We start from the raw sequence: 19,098 nt of genomic DNA on the forward strand, positions 1-19,098 counted from the left end.
AAAATTCTATCCTTTTTCTCCAACCTAATTTTTGGTTCCTACTCTGGGCCGATCCATGACCATGTAATCTAATCATCCTGCAGCATTACTTAATCAAAGCCTTCACTAAGCGTAATCAGATGGACGTTATATACTAGGATTTTAATAAAGCCTTTGGATGTCCTGTGGAACCGAAGGGCCTCTTCTGGCATGGGATGAGAAGTTATCTTGCTGAGAAAAGACTTTTAGTCAGATTTGCTGGCTAACCTTTTTGACGAGTTTGCTTCTACATCGGGAGTACCTCTAGGGTCACACCTCGGATCTTTTTTCTTCAACGTGTTTGTTAACGATATTGCGTCTATAATTGGTGTCAATACTATAATGTTTACAGACGACATAAAACTGTGATGCCAAATCAAACCCAGAGAATTGTCTGAGGTTGCAAGATGACCTTGAAAGGGTTGAGCTCTGGTGTACGCACACCAAATGTATTAAACATTGATAAATACTACCGTAATCTGATTTCATAGGATAAAATCTCCTCATTTTTGGTATTACAAGTTGGGCGGACAATTTTCTTTATCGTTCTACATCTATGTGTGACCTCGAAGAGTGACCCTTAGTCATGATCTGAATCCTGAGGAACATATTGGGCTGTATTTGCTAATGCTTTTAGGTTCTTGGAATGCTGACGACTCGATTTTCCGTCACATCAATGATTCTATTGCTCTAATAACTATCTTCTGCACCCATGTCCGTCTGCTCTTGGAGTATTCTTCTGTGGCATGGTCCCTCTATCAAAGCTACCTTAAGCATGAAACTCTAGCATGTACAAAACAAATTTGTTCGCATTGTTGGCTGTAGGATGGGTTACGGGTTCCGTGATGTACCTATGGCTGATCTGGCTTTAGCCTTGTGCTTGGACTGTCTGAAATGAGAAGAAATGTTCAGGATGCACTATTCCTGTTCAAACTCCCAAATGGTTTAATCGACTCCTCCTTTCTTTTGGAAGGAACGAAGACATCTTTGCACTGATTACAAAACAAATAGTGCCGTTGTAAGTGTGCAGAGGCTTGGTAACGCAATCTCCACTCATCCAGATCTAGACTTTTTCTCATGTTCCCTTGCTAGCTTTAAAAGATGCATTAGAAGAATATTGCATATTCACCAAGCTTAACTTATATTATATTTTCTCACATAGTGCTGTACTACATCATTTTTCTAAGTTTCCTGCCTGTACAGTTATTAATGTTATTGTTTATCTATGCTTATTTTCTATTATCTCGTTTTTGCTTGTTGTATTATTTATTTGTTTGTTTCATGAATTGAGAAAACATGTTAATTGCTATCTTATCCATACAATTTATCTCTGTTACTTTGTTTACCATTACCTAATTCCAGCAGTTTCATATGAAAAATTTGTTCTTTGCATGACATTTTTTAAGAATTCATTGTAATACCATTTTTGTGATGCTCTTAACCCATTGTATACTGTCAGCTTATTATTGATCACTAGAGAGCTAGAGACTTTACTTTGTTGTTGTTATTGTTATAGTATAGTTTATTTTGCTAAAGTTTGCTATAGTATTTACTGTTTTGTATACAGCAGAGTTCCGCTATTTCGAAAACTCATCTATTCTGAACAGAGTTTAGAAAAAATACTGATTTTTAAATTCCTTTTATAATAAAAAAAAAAAAACATTAAATCTCAGACGTTTAACTATAAAACTGTAAAAATTAAATAAAATACAGAAATTAAAAAGACGTTCATGAAAAAATACATTTTATGTTATACAAAATTAACTGTACAAACAACTAATAAAAACATAACTGAGCTTAGAGCCTAGGTTTGAGGAAAAACAATAAACAAATTTACTCACATTTAAGAAGTAAATTTAGTGATTTTTTTTCTGACAAAGTGCAATGAATTGACTTGAGGATACAATGTTCTGTTAACGATGCATAAACATAACATTATTTGGTGTTGATGAAGCGTGTTGTTCAATGTGGCGTAAGGTAAGGTGAAGAGCATCTGAACCGTTATACGAGTTCAGTTTGAGCGTTCACCTCCCTCCTCGCTTTTCTCTGAGTCGATCTGAGCTGATGAGCCCTGCACCATTGCTATAATGTCTTCATCTCCTTACTCCTGGTGGCCATTGTCGTCCACAGCAAACTACTCCTCAACACAGCTTTCTTCTGCTTTTTCACAGCCAGGGATTTTTTTGAGTAGTGGAAGAAGTTCACAGTCTTTTACTGGTGTAAAAGTTGTTTCAACAAATTTGCGATATAGGCCAGAGATTTTTCCATGATTTTTGTATTACACCTTTATTGGTGTCATCCCACGCTTCAGCTACCCAGTAAATCATATCTTTTACTGTAGTTTTTTTAAGTTTTTGAAGGATTGTGAAGCAGCATTTGTATGTACTTTTGTTTAACGGCCTGCAACACACCTTGGTCCATAGGCTAAAGAATTGAAGTAAAATTTAGTGGCAGAAAAAATTGCTTTGTTGTCTTTACAAACAAGTTTAATTTCTTCTGACTGGGAAGGTGCTCAGTCTATAAACAGCAGTGCACGATTAGGCAATCCATTTTCTCTATTGAACATAGTTACTTCAGGGACAAATTGGTGATCGAAGTTGCAAGATATATTTACTCTTATAACACACAGGAAGTGGAGTTAATGTTAATGTTCTTGAATGTGCTTGGTTTCACCGATTTGGCTATTACCATCAGCGGAAATTTGTTTGTAGCCATGGCATTGTTACAAGCTAAGACATGTGGGGCAGATATCTCTTCTTGAGAAGCAAAACTTTTGGTAGGCGTTAAATTTTTAGTTCAGTTTCACATACGTTATAAACTTGGTAAAGCGAGCAATTTTGAAAAAAAAAAATAATATCTTCAAATTTCTTTAGATAATTAGCAAATGCTTCAATGAGAGGGGGAGGGATGGTTAAGCGTCGACGGATGAACGCATGAGTCATTGAGGTCACTGCCCTTCCCTTCCGACTTTCACTTGTTCACGAGCCTAAACTTTTCACGAGATAAACACAGATATGTCGATATTATTCGTGAAATCCATCTTCAGAATTACCATGAATCCTACCAGTGTTTGGTCCCAATTAGTTCGGATTAGCGGGACTGTAATAGCAAATAATGGATGTTGTAATGTCCCGTTGGAATAAAAATTAAAATAAAATGAAGACTGAGATCTTATTTAGGCGGTTATTACATTATAAAATATATTCATGGAAAGACGTTTGATAGTGCAATACCACATAACCATAATAAGATTATTTTTGTAAATGGTACAAGTTTTGTGATAATAGCACTATTTTGTGATACAGTATTGTTTTATCTTAGACTGATGTTAGGCCTCACTTGTTGTTACTAAGGTCTAAGAATATGTGATAATACTCAGTTAATCCTAACTAGTTTGTGTCTTGTTATAGCAGAAAAACAAATGATGGTTCTTAGTTGTTTTAATTAAGATTAATACAATAATTTTTTCAATAATTAAGCAGTGTAAATAAGTAAATAATTGTATAAAACCTATGTTCATATCAATATGAATATTAGAGGTACTGTGTGAGAATTCCTTTGCCATGTTCAGTCAGAATTTGTTAATTAAATCATTTATACCATGTAGTTCTAAGTTTATAACAAGTTGTTTAATGCATTTAAAAGTATTTAACTATTCTAGTCAAAAATTGTTACTTGAATACGCTTATTAATCATAGTTAACCGTCAGAATCTGTTAGTTAAATCATTTATACCATGTAGCTATAAGTTAATAGTTGTTTAATGCATTTAAAAGTATTTAACTATTCTAGTCAAAACTTGATAATTGAATACGCTTATTAAGCATGGTTAACAGTCAGAATCTGTTAGTTGTAGCTATAAGTTAATAACAAATTGTTCAATGCATTTTAAAGTTTTTAACTATTCTAGTCAAAAATTGTTACTTAAATACACTTATTGATCGTAGTCAACAGTCAGAATCTGTTAGTTAAATCATGTTTACCAAGCAGTTATAAGTTTTCATAATAAGTTAGTTGTGTTTAACAACCTCAGTTTTTCATATGTTAATTAATGTTATTATTTTCTATTTAAAATTGCAATTACAAAAATAAAAAATTGTCAACTCTTATGCTGCTATTTTATTTATTCCTGGTTAAATAATGTTTTTAGAAGTTGTATTCATTGTAATCATGGAATTACAATAAGTCCCATTAAGATTCTTCTAGGACTCACTACTAAGTTCCTAAGAGTACCGTTTACACCCTTCTGTGACGTGAGTGACTTCACTACAGCAAAACCAATACAAAACTTGGAGGACAACTCTGAATTCAGATTCAAAAATTCTTTATTCACAATCAAATGCACAGAATGTACAATGAATAGTCACATAAAGAAGGTTATAGTTAATCCAGAATTATTTCATATTAACTTATAAAATATTCTACGAGTATATTATGATAATAAATAGTTGTGATATACACATACATACATATAAACATATAGTGATAAACCAATAAATTATCACTTTCAAAAAATTCTTGGAATGAATATATAGGTTTATGTAGTAGGTACTCTTTAAGTTTAGTTTTGAAATAGGTTACTTATGTGTTGTAGTGAGTTTTCAATTCAGTCGGTAAATGATTTCCAAGTGATCATTACGTATATATTCATCAATTCCAATCATTAGGTATATTGAACCTGTGTTATACTGATGTTTTCTTTCTGTTTAAGGCGAGATTTCTGAAATGTGTAACGTACTTTATGGTTTTAAATATGTAAAGATTGTTTACAGTTAATATTTGGAGTTCCCTAAAATATGTTTAACTGAATCTCTTCTCTTTATTTTTTTTATAATTCTTATAGCTTGCTTTTGTATAACTAGGATTTTATCTCAATTATGTGATGTGGTAGGTCCATAAAAAGCTATACCGTAAACAATGTGAGAATTTATGAGAGCATAATGAACTGATTTTAGAGATTCTATACTGTAAACCTTAGCCAATCGCTTCAGTGCATATAGACTAGAAATTTTATTTAAAACATAGTCCATGTGTTCATTTCAACTTAAGTTTTTATCTATAACCAATCCTAAAAATGTGCTATAAGCATTCTGCAATCATTCTTCCTCAATGAAAATGTTGGTTGAATCCTGTTTAGAGCTCTCTTTGTGAAAAAAAATTTGATTTGCTTGAGTTTAACAAAAGGGTGTTTATTATTAAGAAGTCTTTAATCACTGAGAGACCTATGAAAGTGGACATCTCAACACTCAACACTTTTACCCGAGATAACCACATTTGTGTCATCAGCATATAAACAGACAGCAGAGCTTTCTCCTACCACTACAGCCAACTGATCTATGAGGGGTATTAGAAAAATAAGGTTCCCATGATTTTTTTAAATAGACAGCTCTATATTTCTACTTAGTGTTATACATCAATTTAAACCTCAAAAGTTAAGCTATTTTCCCACATAATCACCGTTTCTGTCCAAACACTTTTGTAGACGATGCTCCAACTTTTCTACCCCCTGTTGTATAATTCTGCCGCCAATCCTTTGAGGAATCGTATGTAACTCAGTAAAAGAATTCTTGAATTGGAGAGCCGACTCGCAGAGAATGTGAAGACCTAGGCAGCTAAAGACACAAACCTGGGAAAAGTTTTAAGATAATATGTATTTGACGCCATTTCCTTCATGATGATTGTGAAAATAAAGAATTGTCTTGTCTTGACTGTTTAAAACATGCTCTATTTCAACGTATTGCATCCTATTTTGAAGGTAAGAACTAAACCGCACAAGTTCCTTTCCCACAACACCCAACATTTTAAGAGTATTTACTGATTTACAATGTGACACACTGTCAAATGCTCTGGTCAAGTCCAAAAATACTCCAATCACATGGTCTTCCTTATCCACTGAATTGATTATTGAATCAATAAACTCAATACTTTCGGCAATCCCAGATCGGAAACCAGGCTGTTGACTGTTTAAGAAATGGTTTGAATTCTAGATAATTTAAAAATTGGTTATAAACAACTTTTTCATATATTTTTTATAATAATGGCAGGATAGGCACTGGCCTATAACATTTGGATCTCCCTTTTTAAAAATAGGAATCACTTAAGCTATTTTGAGCTTATCTGGGAAGAGAAAGAGAAAAATTGATCAAATGTGTTAAGGGTTTAATATTAGTGGGCAAGACTGCTTTAGAACAGTAATTGAAATTTCATAAAAATCCTGACGAAATTTTGTTTCCAAACGATGAAATTATGCCTTTTAAGTCAACCTCATTTACTGGTTTAAATTTAAAAGTAGTTAAAATTTGTTTGAGTTTATAATTCAATAAAGCTTTCATGGTTGATTTAGAAAATGCTCTGAAGTATTAAATTATAAACTGCTTCAAAAAAAAAAAGCTATAAACAGAGTTTTTCAGTACTCTACCATCTACTGCTGCAAGTGATACATTTCATAATGAAAGCTTCTATTTACCGACTTCATAATTAATTAAATTCCAAGTAGTTTTAACTTTATTAGGGGCTTAAAACAATTTTTTTTGGCAAGGGCTGATTCAACTCCTTTTTCGTGTTTTTAATGGTTGATTTAATAATATTATTTTTAGTAATTCTGGATTTCTTTTCTTATTCAACTATTTATTTTCTCTTAAATTTCAGCTCTTCAGATGCCCATTTATTACTTTCCTATAATTGCTTGGAGGTAAATACTTTAGGAAAGTTTATATCAAAGTAGCAATAAAACATAGTGCTAAAAATCTCATATTTATGAATTACAGATGCCTGGAAAACTTCACACTAGTTTAACTGAGACATCTGTCTTAAAATCATGTTAATATTTTTAGCTGTACATTTTCTAGTTAATATCTTTAACCAAGAATCTTTTGATTTGTTATTACAAACATTTCCACCAACTGTGCATCATGATCAGATAATTGAGCTATAATTCCATATGTATTTAAATGCCTTTTTTTATGTTTGTTATTAAGTTATGTATTGCTGTTTGTGACTTATTTGAAAAATCTAGTTCTTGTTGGAAAATGTACAGTGTAAATCATATTATATGCCCTAAGAATATTTACAAACTGTTTATAAATGGTACTATCTACATTTAGAACATTTATATTTATATCACTAGTTATAATTACATTTTCATACTTTTCATTTAATATCTCCAATAATAACTCTAACTTAACTAAAAATGGGTCCCCATAACAATGTTTAGGGCTCATGTTAACACAAGCAAGAGTGATTGTATGTCTTTTCTAATCTCTGAAACACAACTCAAATTCTTTTTCAATTAATAATGACTCAATAGCAGGCAAAGTAACATTTTTGCAGTCAAATTTCTGTGTACTAGAATGATACTACCCCCAGTACTTAAGCATCTTTCAAAATGAGAGGAATTAAAGTAATTTGGTATATTTAAAAGAATTGACTCAGCATCTGACATATTATGTTATGCAAGTGCTATGATATCAGGTTTAATTTAATCTAAATTGTACTGAAGTATATCTAGATGTGATGGAAGGTGCTAAATATTCTGATACAATATTGTTAGTTTAGAATTTCTACAGGAAATCAAAACCCATTGTTACTGTGGGAATACTCACAGTACCCTCCGGCTATATAATTGAAGTAATTATGTATGCTGTACAAGAGAGTCTACAGAGATTTATCCACATCCATCAACATAATGCAAGACACTCCCAACAGTTTACCCTACCTGCACATCGCCTAGCACTCTTCCACAGAAAGCTGTCTTATGCCGGAGCAAAGCTTTTCAATGCCCTACCAACAAGCCTCAAGAATAGTCTATGAACAACTGTAAAGAAGAAGCTGAGAGACTGGTTAATTGAAAAATCTTTTTACTCCTTAGATTAATTTTTGTACAGAAATGATGAAACTCTGTAAATAAAGAGTTTCATAATTTATTTATGAATATGAAATAAAGAGATTCTGATGGCATAGGAGATGGAGATGTCAGAAGAAGCTCATCAGCAGAGATTATTTCCACATCAGCCTGGATTCCAGTCGTAGCTATCCTCAAAGCATCAGACAGTGAGTCTGTTTCAGTTCTCTCTCCCAGCTAGTAGGTGTTAGAAAGAAAGAGTCTCTCGATGTCTTCACAAAGGCAGAATAAGACAGGCCACCTCTTAACCTCCGAGAGGCACTTCCATCATACGCTATGATGCTGACTGAGGCCCCTGTTATTCTATGAAACTCAATAATCTATGAAAAAAGGGGGGTTTTTTTTAATTTTTTGGGGCCCCAAAAAAAAAGGCAAAAAAAAATTTTTTTTTAAAAACCCCCCTTTTTTTTTTAAAAATTTTTTTTTAAAAAAAAGGGCGGTTTTTTTTTTTAAAAAAAAAATTTTTTTTTCCCTAAAGGGTTTTTTCCCCCAGAAAAAACCCCTTTCAAAAAAAAAAAAAAAATTTTTTTTTTTTTTTAAAAAAAAAAAAATTTTTTTTTAAATTTTTTATTTTAAAATTTTTTTTTTTAAATTAAAAAATTAAAAAAATTTTTTGGTTTTTTTGGGGGGGGAAATTTTTTGGTTTTTTTTTTTAAAAAAAAAAATTTCCCCCCTTTTTTGGGGGAAAAAAAAAAATTTTTTTGGGGGGTTTTTTAAAAAAAAAATTTTTGGCCCCCAAAAGGTTTTTTTAAAACCACCCAAAAAAAAAAAGGGGAAAAAATTAAAAAAAAATTTTTAAAACCCTTCCCCCCCAAATTTTCCCCCCCTTTTTTTTTTTTTCCCCAAAAAAAAAAATTTTTTTTTTCCCCCAAAAAAATTAAAAAAATTTTTAAAAAAAAAAAAAAAAGGGGGGGGGGGGGTTTTTTTTTTTTTTTCCCCCCTTTTTTTTTTTTGGAAAAAAAAAATTTTTTTTAAAAAAAAGTTTTTGGAAAGGGGGGAAAAAAAAATTTTTTGGGGGAAAACCCCCTTTTTTAAAGGGAAAAACCAGTTTAAAAAAAAAAATTTTCCAAAAGGGAAAAGGGGGGGGGGTTTTTTTCCCTTTTTGGGGGGGTTTAAAAAAAAAAGGGGGTTTTTTTTTTGGGGGGCCAAAAAAAAAAACCCCTTTTTAAAAAAGGGGCCCCCCCTTTTTTTAAAAACCCCCTTTTTTTTCCCCCCCAAAAAAAGGGATGGCCCAAAAAAAAATTTTTTTTTTTTAAAAAAACCCAAAAAAAATTTTTTCCCTTAATTTTAAAATTTTAAAAAAATTTTTTAAAAAAAAAAAAAAAAAATTTTTTTCCCCCCCCCGGGGAAATTTAAAAAAATTTTTTTAAAAATTTTTACGGAAAAAGGGGGGGAAAAAATTTTCCCCTTTTTTTTAAAACTTTTTGTTTTTTAAAAAAATTTTCCGGGGGGGTTTTTTCCCCAAAAAATTTCCCCAAAATTTTTTTTAAAAAAATTTTTTTTTTCCCCTTTTTTTAAAAAAAATTTTTTTTTAAAAAAAAAAGGAAAAAAAAAAAAAACCCCCAAAAAAAAAATTTCCCCCTTTTTGGGGTTTTAAAAATTTTTTTTTTTTGGAAAATTTCCCCCCCCTTTTTTAAAAAAAAGGGGGGAAGCCCCCCCGGGGCCAAAAAAACCCTTTTTTTTTTTGGGGGGTTTTTTTGGGAAACCCCCTTTTTTTTTAATTGCCCCCCCCCAAAAAAAAAGGGGGGAAAAAAAAAGGCCCCCTTTTCGGGGCCCCCCCCCAAATTAAAAAATCCCCCCCCAAAGGTTTTTAAAAAAAATTTTTTTTTTTGGGGCCCCTTTTTCCTTTTTTTTTGGGGGGCCCCGGGGGTATTTAAAAAATTTTGAAAATTTTTTTTTTAAAAAAAAACCCCAAACGGTTTTTGGCCATTTTCCCAAAAGGGGAAATTTTAAAAAAATAAAATTTAAAAAAATTTTCCCCGGGAAAAAAAGGGAAAAAATTTTTCCCTTTAGGGGGGGGGGAAAAAAAATTTTATTTTTTTTCGTTTTAAAAGGGAAACCCTTTCCCCCCCCCGGGGGGGGGTTTTTAAAACCAATTTTTTTTAAAAAAAAAAAAAAAAATTTTTTTTATTCAAAAAAAACCCAAATTTTTGGGGGAAAAAAATTTTAAAAAAACCAAAAAAAAAAAAAAAAAAAATTTTTTTTTTTTCCCCCCCCGGGTTTTTTTTCCCCCTTTTTTTTTTCCTTAAAAAAAAGGGGAAGAAAATCCCCCAAAAAAAGGGGGGAAAAAATTAAAAAAAAAATTTTTTTTTTTCCCCCAAAAATTTTTCTTTTTTTTTTTTAAAAAAAAAGGGGGGAAAAAAAAAACCCCCCCCTTTTTAACCCTTTTTTAAAAAAAACCCCAAAAAGTTTTGGTTTTTCCCTTTTTTTTTTTTTTTTCCCCAAAAAAAAAAAAAATTTTTAAAAAAAAATTTCCCCCAAAAAAGGGAAAAGGGTTTAAAAAATTTTCCCCCCCCCGGGAAAAAAAAAGGGGGCCCCCCCCCTTTTTTTGCCCCTTTTTAAAAAATTTTTTTTCCCAAAAAGCCCCCCCAAAAAAAAAAAATTTTTTAAAAAAAAACCCCTTTTTTTTAAAAAAAAAAAAGGGGGGGTTTTTTCTTTTGGTTTTTTTCCCCCCTTTAAAAAAAAACCCCCCAAAAAGGGTTAAAAAAAACCCCCCCCAAAAAGGAAGAAAAAAAAAAAAATTTTTTTTTTTTTTTCCCCTTTTTTTTAAAATTTTCCCTTTTTCCCCCGGGAAAAAAACCCCCCCCCAAAAAAGGGGGGCCCCCAAAAAAACCCCAAAACTAAAAAAAAAAAAATTTAATTTTTTTTCCCCGGGGGGGGTTTTCCCCCCTTAAAAAAAAAATTTTTTTTTTTCCCCCCCCTTTTCCGGGAAAAAATTAAAAAAAATTTTTCCCAATTTTTTTTTAAAAAACCTCCCCCAAAACCCCTTTTTTTAAAAATTTTTAGGAAAAAAAGCCCCCCCTTTTTTTTTTGGGTTCCCCGAAAAAAAAAAAAAGGGGGGGGAAAAGGGGAAATTTTTTTAAACTTTTTTTGTTTTTTTTTAAAAAAAAAATTTTCCCCCGGGGAAATTTTTAAAAAAAAAAAAAATTTTTTAAAAAGGGGGGAAAAAAAAAATTTCCCCTTTTTGGGGGGTTTTTTTTGGGGGGGGAAAATTTTTGGGGGGAAAAAAAAAAAATTTTTTTAAAAGGGGGAAAAAGGGAAAAAAAAAAAAAAAATTTTTTTTCCAAAATTTTCCCGGGTTTTTTGGGGGGGGTTTTCCCTTTTTTTTTTAAAACCCCCCTCAAAAAAAAACCCCTTAAAAAAAAAAAAAAAAAAAATTTTTTCTTTGGGCCGGGCCCCCTTGGGGGGGAAAATTTTTGGGTTTTCCCCTAAACCAAAAAAAAAAAATTTTTTTTGGGCTTTTCCCCCCTAAAGGGGGGGGGGGCCCCCTTTTTAAAAAATTTAAAAACCCCCCCCCAAAAAGGGGGGGGGAAAAAAAAAACCCCCCGCTCAAAAAAAAAAAAAAGGTTTTTCCAAAAAAAAAAACCCCATTTAAAAAAAAACCCCCAAAAAAAAAATTTTTTTTTTTTTAAAAAAGGGGGAAATTTTTTTTTCCCTTTTCCCCTAAAAAAAAAATTTTCCGGGAAAAAACCCCCCAAACCCGGGAAAAAAACCAAAAAATTTTTAAAAATTTTTCGGGGGGTTTTTTTTTTCCCCTTAATTAAAAATTTTTTTTGGCCCCCAAAAAAATTTTTGCCCAAAAAAAAAAATTTCCCCCCCAAAAAATTTTAAAAAAAATTCATTTTTTTTCCCCCTTTTTTAAAAAAGGGGGGGAAAAAAAATTTTTTTAAAAAAAAAATTCAAAAAGGGGGCCCCCCCCCTTTAAGGGAAAAAAAATTTAAAAAATTTGAATTTTTAGCCAACCCCCCGGGGGGTTTTTTTGGAAAATTTTCCCTTTTGTTTTTTTTTTTTTTTCCCTTTCCGGGTTAAAAAAAACCCCCCCCCGGGGTTTTTTTTTAAAACCAAAATTTTTTTTTTTTGGGGCCCCCCCCAAAATTTTTTTTTTTTCCCCGGGCCATTTTTTAAAACCGGGGGGCCCAAAAAAAAAAAAATTTAAAAACTTTTTTTTTCCCCCCTTTTCCTTGGATTAATTTTTTTTTTTTCCGAAAAAAAAAAAAATTCCCCAAAAAGGGGCCCCCAAAAAAAAAAAACCCCCAAAAAAAACCCAAAAATTTTTTTGGAATGCCCCCAAAGGGCCCCTTTTTTAAAAAAAATTTCCCCCTTTTAAAAAAAAATTTTTTTTAAAAAAAAATTTTTCTCCCCCCCAAACAAAAAGGGGAAAAAAAACCCAAATTTTTTTGGGGAAAAAAAACCCCAAAAACCCCCAAAAAAAGGCCCTTAAAAAAAAATTTAAAAATTTTCGGGAAAAAATTTTTTTTAAAAAAGGGGAAACCCCCCTTAAAAAAAAAAATTTAAAAAATTTTTTTTCCCCCCCGGGGAAAAAAAAAAAAAAAATTTTTTTTTTTTTAAAGGGCCCCAAAAGGGGCCCCCCTTTCCTTTTGGGGTTTTTTCCGGGAAAAAAAAAATTTTTTAAATTTTTAAAAAAATTTTTTTTTTTTTTCCCCCCCCCTTTTTGGGGGGGGAAAAAAAAAAAACCCCTTTTTTTTTTAAAAATTTTTCCAAAAAATTTTTTTTTTCCCCCCCTTTTTTTTTTTAAAAAAAAAAAAAAAACCCCCCAAACCCCTCCAAAAGGGAAAAAAAAAAAAAAAAATTTTTTTTTTTAAAACCCCTTTTTTTTTTTTCCCCCCTTTTTCCTTTAATTTAAAAAAACCCCTTTTTTTTAAAAAAACCAAAAAAAAACCCCCCGGGGGGAAGGGCCCCCAAAAAAAAGGGGGGGGGGTTTTTTTTTTGGGGGGAAAAATTTTTTAAAAAAAAAAAATTTTCCTTTAAAAAAAAACCCCCAAAAAAAACCCCCCCTTTGGGGGTTTCCCAAAAAAAACAAAAAACCCTTTTTTCCCCGGGGGGGGGGGGTTTAAAAAAATTTTTTTTTAAAAAATTTTTAAAAAAAACCCAATTTTCCCCAAAAAAAAATTTTAAAAAATTTTAAAAAAAAAATTTTTTTTTGGGATTTTAACCCAAAAAAATTTTTGGGTTTTTTCCCTTTTCCTTTTTTTAAAAAAAATTTTAAGGTAAAAAAAGGGGCCCCCTTTTTAAAAAGGGGGGCCCAAAAAAAAAATTTTTTTGGGTTTTTTTTCCCCCCCAAGGGGGGGACGGGGCCCCCCCCAAAAACTTTTTAAAAAAAAAATTTTTTTCCCCAAAAGGGTCCCCCCCCAAAAAAAAAAATTTTTTTAAAAAAAAAAATTTTTTTTTGGGCCCCCTTTGAAAAATTTTGGGGAAAAAAAAAACCCCCCCTTTAAAAAAAAAAAAAAAAAAATTTTTTCCCCTTTTTTTAAAAAAACCCTTTTTTTTTTTTTTTTTTTTTTGGTTTTTTTTTTTTTTTTTTCCCTTCTTTAAAAAAAGGGGGGGGCCCAAAAAAAACCCCCAAAAAAATTTTTTTTTAAAAATTTCCCCCATAAAAAAATTTTTTTTTTTTCCCCCAAAAAAATTTTTGGGGGGAAAAGAACCCCCAAAATTTTTAAAAGGAAAAAAAAAAAAAAAAGGGGGGGGCCCCCCAAAAAAAAAAAAATTTTTTTTTTTTAAAACCGGGTTTTTAAAAAAACCCCCCCCCCCCGGGGGAAAAAACCCCCCCAAAAAAAAATTTTTTTAAAAAAAATTTTTTCCCCCCCAAAAAAGAAAAGGGTTTAAATTTTTTTAAAAAAAAAAAATTTTTTTGGTTTTTTTTTAAATTTTAAAAAAGGGGGGTTTTTCCTTTTCCCCCTTTAATTTTCCCGGGGGGGTTTTTTTGGGCCCCCTGGGGGGGGTTTTTTTTAAAAAAACCCCCTTTTTTTGGTTTTTTAAAAACAAAAAAAACCCAAATTTTTTCCCCCCCTAAAATTTTCCGGCCCCTTTTTTTTTTATGGGGAATTTTACTTTTGGGAAAAAAAAAAAACAAAAATTTAAAAAACCGCCCCCCCCAAAAAAAATTTTAAAAAAAAAAAAAAAAACCCCCCCAAAAAACCCAAAAAAAAATTTTTTTTTTTTCCCAAAACCCGGGAAATTTTGGGAAAGGGGGGGGGGGGTTCCCCCCCTTGGGGGGGGAAAAAGCATTTAAAAAAAAATTTTTGAAATTTTTTTTTTTTAAAAATTTTTTAAAGGGGGGGAAAACCCCCCTTTTTAAAAAAAAAAATTTTTTTTAAAATTTTTTTTTTAAAAGGGGGGAAAAAAAACCAATTTTCCCCTTTTTTTTTAAAGGGGGAAAAAAACCCCTTTCCCCTTTGGGGGGAAATTTTAAAAACCAGAAAAAAAAAAAAAAAATTTTTTTAAAAAAAATTTTTCTCCTGGGTTTTTCCCCTTTTTTTTTTTAAAAAAATTTGGAACAAAAAATTTTTAAAAAAAGGGAAAAAAAACCAAAATAAAAAAAAAAAAACCCCCCTTTTTTTTTTTTTTGGGGCCGGACTGAAATTTGGGAACCCCCCCTTTTCGGGTTTTTTTTTAAAAAAAAACCCAAAAAAAAAAAATTTAAAAAAATTTTTTTCCCCGGGTTTTTTTAAAACCCCCCTTTTTTTTTTTTTGGGCCCAAATTTAAAAAATTTAAACCCAAAAAAAATTTTTTTTTTTTTGGTTTTTTTCCCCCCTTTTTTTTTTTTCCCAAAAAAAAAAAAAAATTTTTTTTTTTTTTAAAAAACCCCCCAAAAAAAAATTTTTTTGGGGTTTTTTTTTTAAAAAAATTAAAAAAACCCCCCCCAAAAAAGGGGAAAAAAAAAAAAAATAAAAAGGAAAAAAAAAAAAAAAACCCCAAAATTTTTTTTTTTTTTTTTGGGGGGCCCAAAAGGGGAAAAATTTTAAAAAAAAAAAAAACCGGGGGAAAAAAAACCCTTTTTTTTTTTTCCCCAAAAAAAGGGGATTTTTTTTCCCCCCCCCTTAAAAAAGGGAAAAAAACCCCCAAAAAAAAAAAAAAAAAAATTTTTTCCCTTCCCCGGGGGTTTTTCCCAAAAATTTTTTTTTAAAAAAAAATTTTTTTAAAAAAAAGGGGCCCCCCCTAAAAAAAAAGGGAAAAAAAAAAAAAGGGGGGGGTTTTTTTTTTTTAAAGGGCCTTTTTTAAAAAAACCCCCCAAAAAAACCCCCCAAAAAAAAAAAAAATTTTTTTTTTTTTAAAAAAAAAAAAAAAAATTTTTTTTTTCCCGGTTTTTTAAATTAAAAAAAAACCCCCCCCTTTTTAAAAATTTCCCAAAAAAAAAATTTTTTTGAAGGAGGAAAAAAATTTTTTGGAAAGAAAAAAAAAAAATTTTTTAAAAAAGGGGAAAACCCCCAAATAGCCCCTTTTTTTTTTTTTTTCCCCCCCCCAAAAAAAATTTTTTTCCCCGGGGCCCCCCCAAAAGGGAAAAACCAAAAAAAAATTTTTTTTCCATTTTTTTGGGTTTTTGGTTTTTCCCGGGTTTTTAATTTTTTTTTTTTTTTTAAAAAAAAACCAAGCCCCCCAAAGGGGGGAAAAAATTTTTCCCCCCAAACCGGGGGTTTTTTTTTAAAAAAAAAATTTTTCCCCCCAAAAAGGGGAAGGGGCCCCTTAAAAAAAAAATTTTTTTAAAAAAAATTTTATCGGGCCCCCCTTTTGGTTTTTCCCTTTTTTTCCCCCCCCTTTTTTAAAAATTCCCCCCCCCAAAAGAGGGAAAAAATTTAAAAAAAAATTTTTTTTTTAAATTTTTTTTTTTAAAAAACCCGGGGGAAAAAAAAAGGGTTTTCCCCCAAAAAACCCCAAAAAGGTTAAAAAAAAAACCCCCCCTTTTTTGGGGAAAATTTTTTAAAACCCAATTTTTTTTTGGGTTTTTTTTAAAGGGAAAAAAAAGCTTTTTAAAGGAAAAAAGGGTTTTTTTCCCCCCTTTTTTTTTAAAAACCCCCTTTTCCCCCTTTTTGGGTTTTTAAAAATTAAAAAAAACCCCAAAAAAAATTTTTTTCCCAAAAAAAAATTTTTAAAAAAATTTTTTGGGGGTTTTTTTTTCCCCCAAAAAAAGGAAAAAAAAAAAAAAAAAAAAATTTTCCCCCTTTTTTTTTTTTTAACTGTATTTTTTTTTTTTTAAAAAAAAAAAAAAAGGGGGGGGCCCCCCAAAAGGTTAAAAAAAAAAAAAATTTTAAAATTTTTTTTTTTTGGGGGGTTTCCCCCCCCCAAAAAAATTTTTTTTAAAAAAACCCCGGCCCCCAAAAAAAAAACCCCCCTTTTTTTCCCTTTTTAAAACCCCCCCCTTTTCCCATTTTTAAAAAAAATTTATTTTTAAACCCTTTTTTTAAAAGGGGGCCCAAAAAAAAAAAAATTTTTTTTAAAATTTTTTTTTTTTCCCTTTTTGGGGGGGTTTTTTTAAAAATTTTTTTTTGGGGGCCCTTTTAAAAAAAAAAACCCCAAAATTTTTTTAAAAAAAACCGAAAAACCCAAATTTTTTAAATTTCTGCCCCCCGGAACGGAAAAACCCCCCCCCCTTTAAAAAAAAACCCCTTAAAAATTTTTCCCCCCTTTAAAGGGGGGAAAAATTTTAAAAAAAAAAAAAAAAAAAAATTTTTAAAAAAAAAACCCCCCTTTTTTGGGGTTAATAAGGGGACTTTTTTCCGGAAATTTTTTCCCCCAAAGGGGGGTTTTTAACGGCCCTTTTTTTCCCCCCTTTAAAAAAAACCAAAAAAAAAAAAAAAATTTTCCCCTTTTTTTTTTTTAAAAAAAACCCAAAAAGGGGGGGCCCCCCCCTTTTTTAAAAAACCCCCCCAAAAAAGGGTTAACCAAAAAAAAAACCCCTTTTAAAACAAAAATTTTTTTAATTTTTTTAAAACCAAAATTTTTAAAAAAACCCCCCCCAAAAAAAAAAAAAATTTTTTTCGGGGTTTTTTTGGGGGGGGAAAAAATTTAAAAAAATTTTAAAAAAAAAATTTTTTTTTGGGGGGAAAACCCGGGAAAATTTCCCAAAAAAAAAATTTTTTAAAGGCCGGGACTGGGCCCCGTTTTTTTGGGCCATTTTCCCCCTTAAAAGGGGAAAAAAAAAAAGGGCCCAAAAAAAAAAAAATTTTTAAAAGGGGGGAAAAAAACCCAACGAAAAAAAAAAAAAACCCCAAAATGAAAAATTTTTAAAAAAACCCCCCCAAACCCCAAAAAAACCCTTTTTCCTTAAACCCAAAATTTTTTAAAAAAACCCCCCAAAAAAATTTTTTTTCCCCCAAAAAAATTTTTTAAAAGGAAAAACCCCCGGGGGGTTTTTAAAAAAAAGGTTTTTTTTTTTAAATTTTTCCCAAAAAAAAATTTTTTAAAAAAAAAAAAAAAAATTTTTGGGGGTTTTCCCCCAAAAAAAAATTTTTTTTAAAAATTTTTTTTTTAAAACCCCGGGGGGCCCCCAACCCCCCGGTTTTTTTTTTCCCCGGGGGAAAAAAAAAAACCCAAAAAAAAAACCCTTTTTTAAATAAAAAAAAAATTTTTTTTCCCCCTTTTTTTTTTTAAAAAAATTTTTTCCCCCCCCCAAAAACCCGAAAAAAAAAAAAATTTTTTGGGAAAAAAAAATTTTTCCATTTCCAAAAAGGGAAAAAAAAAAAATTTTTTTTTTTTTTGGGGGGGAAAAAAATTTTTTGGAAAGTTTTTTAAAAAAATTTTTTTTCCCCCAAAAAAACCAAAAAAAAAAGGGGGAAACCCCAAAAAAATTTGAAAAAACCTTTTTTTTTCCCCCCCCGGGTTTTTTTAAAATTTTTCGTTTTTTTTAAAAAAAAAAAACCCGGGGCCCCCCCAAAACCCAAAACCCCAAAAAAAAAAATTTTTTTTTGGGTTTTTTTAAAAAAAATTTTAATTTTTCATTGTTTTTTTTTAAAAAATTTTTTAAAAAAAAGGGCCCCCCCCCCCAAAAAAGGGTTTTTTGGGGGGGGGGCCCCCCCCCGGGGGGTTTGGGATTTTAAAAAAAATTTTTTTTGGGCCCCCTTTAAGGGGGTTAAAAAAAATTTTTAAAAAAAATTTTTGGGGGGGGAAAAAAAAAATTTTTAAAAAAAAAAAAAAAAACAAAAATTTTTTTTGGGGGGAAAAAAAAAATTTTTTTTTTTTTCCCCCGGGGGAAAATTTTTTTTAAAAAGGGCCTTTTTTTTTAAAAGGGAAACCTTTTAAAAAAAAATTTTTTTTCCCCCTTTTTTTTTGGGGGGTTTTTTCCGGACTTTTCCCCCCCTTTTTAAAAAAAAAAATTTTTACAGAAAAAAAAAACCCCCCAAAACCCCAATAAAAAAAAAAATTTTTTTGGGTTTTTCCCCCCCCCCGGCTTTTTTAAAGGGGAAAATTTTTCAAAATGGCCCCAAAATTTTTTTTTTTTAAAAAAAAAAAAAATTTTTAAAATTTTTTCCCCCAAAAAACCCCTTTTAAAATTTTTTTAAAGGGGCCGTTAAGGGAAAAAGGCCGGCCCCTTTTTTTTTTTTTAAAAAAATTTATTTCCTTTTCCCTTTAACCCAAAAAGGGTTTTTAAAAATTTTAAAAAAACCCAAAAATTTTTTTCCCCAAAAAAATTTTTTGGGAAAAAATTTTTTTTTTTTCCCGGAAAAGGTTTTAAAAACCCCCCTTTTAAAGGGAAAAAAAAAAGGAAAAAAAACCCAAAAAATTTTGAAAAAAAAAAATTTTTTTTTCGGTTTAAAATTTTTTCCTTTTTAAGGGAAAACCCCCGGGAAAAAAAACCCCCCCCCAAAGGGGGGAAAAAAAAAAAAAATTTTTTTTCCCAACTGCAAACCCAAAAAAGGGGGTTTTTTTTTTTTTCTTTTTTTAAAAAAAGGGGAAAAACCCAAAAAAAAAATTTTTTTTTTTAAAAAATTTTTTTTTTTTTTTCCCCCAAAACCTTCCCAATTTTAAAAAAACCCCCCCCCAAAAAAAAAAAAAAATTTTTTTCGAAAAGGTTTAAAAATAAAAAAAACCCCCCCCCCCCAAAAAAATTTTTGGGGGGGGGGAAAAAAAAAACAAAAAAAAAATTTTTAAAATTTTTTTGGGGGGTTTTTTTTTTTGGACGTTTTTTTTTTAAAAAATTTTCCCCAAAAAAAAACCCCCCCAAAAAA

This window comes from Homalodisca vitripennis, chromosome X, assembly GCF_021130785.1.
Source record: "Homalodisca vitripennis isolate AUS2020 chromosome X, UT_GWSS_2.1, whole genome shotgun sequence".
NCBI lineage: Eukaryota > Metazoa > Arthropoda > Insecta > Hemiptera > Cicadellidae > Homalodisca > Homalodisca vitripennis.